At 43.1% G+C, this 2,102-nt stretch overlaps 1 pseudogene; it reads left to right on the top strand.

The window, feature by feature from the left end:
• Positions 1–916: 916 nt before the first annotated feature.
• Positions 917–1,455, top strand: LOC111722476 (annotated as a pseudogene).
• Positions 1,456–2,102: the final 647 nt, after the last annotated feature.

Raw genomic sequence — 2,102 nt, forward strand, 5'->3', positions numbered from 1 at the left:
CACCTTAGGTGTATGTGGCTGGCATCTTAGCCACTTGAGCCACAGGCGCTGAGCCTATTTTTTTCTTATTTAAGACAGAGTCTCACTCTGTCACTCTGGGTGGAGTGCTAGGGCATTATAGTTACTCAGGAGGCTCAGTACTATAGGTGTGGGCTACTATGCTGGGCTATTTTTTCTTTTTTTTTTTTTAGTAGAGATGGGGTCTTGCTCTTGCTCAGGCTAGTCTCTAACTCCTGAGCTCAAGCAATTCACCCACCTCAGCCTCCCAGAGTGCTAGGATTATATGCATGAGCCACTGCACCTGGCCTTGATACATTATTTTTAATTTAAGTCCATACTTTATCTAGATTTCCTTAGTTCTTATCCAATGTCCTCCTTGTTCTGTTTCAAAATTCTACATCACATTTAGTCACTGTGTCTCTATAGATTCCTCTTGGCTCTGATAGTTTTAAGGAGTACGGATCAGGTATTTTATAGAATTTTCCTGTGCTAAGATTTGTCTGTTGTTTTTCTCATGGTTAGACCAGGGTTAATGGATTTTTGAAAAAAGACCACAATGTGAAGTATCCTTTTCATCTCATTATATTAAGGATACTTATTATCAATATGATTTATAACTAGAAGTCATTTTAAAATTTGGATTTTTATGTAAAATCTTTAGACAGTGAGATGTGACTTTGGTGGGGCTTCATCCTGATATGGCAAAAACTAGATGGATGGAGTCACAGCTGGGCTCTTGAGAGGGATTTGGGCTTTTTCAGGTCACATAGTCCCACATCCCTGCTTCCATCACTGGCTTTTCCTGACTGGCTTCTGCAGGAGGCCAGCCTTGCCTTTGTTGTCAGCAAATCTAGGCTTAATTTGTCAAGATTCTGTTGTAGGGTGCAGTGCACTGGGAGAGTCAACAAGAAGGGGAATGTCTGGGTTTAAGGGGTAAAGAGGTTGCTGGAAATGATTAATTTCCTACCCATAGTGAAGTTCTCTCTGAAGAACAGTGTCAGATTATAGATTGTTGTTCTGGTATCTCCTACAACCATAGCTACCGCTGCTGTTCCTCCAGCACTGGGGATCCCTTGTCCCTGGATGAATTGCTGCTGAAATGTGATGTGGAGAAGACTGAAGAGGAGCTGGAAGAGGATGACGACAAGCTAGATGAGACCCTGTTGAGAGACCATGGGGTCTGACAGATGTTCCCGGAGAGGGTTCTTTCCATGCCAGAGCCACTTTTGATCTCTCCCTTTTTATGGCTCAAAACATGTACAGGTTTTTCAGGGTATCCTTATGGATTGGGATCACTTCCTTTATGATTCTGGTTTTTCTTGTTGTCTTTGAGACCAAGAAGTTGTCTTTCAGCAATAGCAACAACTGCTGCAGCAGCAGTTACGTCTAGGGCCTAACACGGGACTATCTGGAAGAATGCCAGGGGCTCTATCTTCACTTCCTGGGAAGATCTAGATTGTTACTGCTATATTGGGGAGGAAGTTTGAATTCAATAGTATTTGAACTGCTCATTATTTGGATTTTTCTTTTGAGACAGAGTCTCACTATGTTGTCCTCTGTTGAGTATGGTTGTGTCATAGCTCACAGTAACCTGAAACTCCTGGGCTCAAGCTATTCTTTGGTCTCAGCCTCCCAAGTAGCTGGGACTATAGGTGCCCACCACAATGCCCAGTTATTTTTAGAGATGGGGTCTTGCTCTTGCTCAGGTTGGTCTCAAACTCCTGAGCTCAAGCAATCTGCCTATTTCGGCCTCCCAAAGTGCTAGGGTTACAGGTGTGAGCCATATGCCCATATTTGGATTTTTTTTTTAATGTTGGCACATTGATCTATCTAAGCCTGGGGGTGGGGAAATTCTTCCCACATTGTCTCATGGAGAGACTGTCAACTTGCAACTGTACCCTCCTTGACATCCTGACTTATTTCTTCTGTCCTCACTCTAATACCAGAGTGCAGCAGGCAGATGTTTATTCCAGCTCTGGCCACTCTACCCCTTTCACTGAATTGCTTCTAACCAAAAGATGTTACTATCCCATTGGGGATAGGAACTAATGGCAGTGGGAGGGATGGATCCCTGACCATTAATGACTTTTTTTTTAAAGAAT

Source organism: Otolemur garnettii, unplaced genomic scaffold (genome assembly GCF_000181295.1).
Source record: "Otolemur garnettii isolate 467f Iridium unplaced genomic scaffold, OtoGar3 scaffold00261, whole genome shotgun sequence".
NCBI classification, from domain to species: Eukaryota; Metazoa; Chordata; class Mammalia; order Primates; family Galagidae; genus Otolemur; species Otolemur garnettii.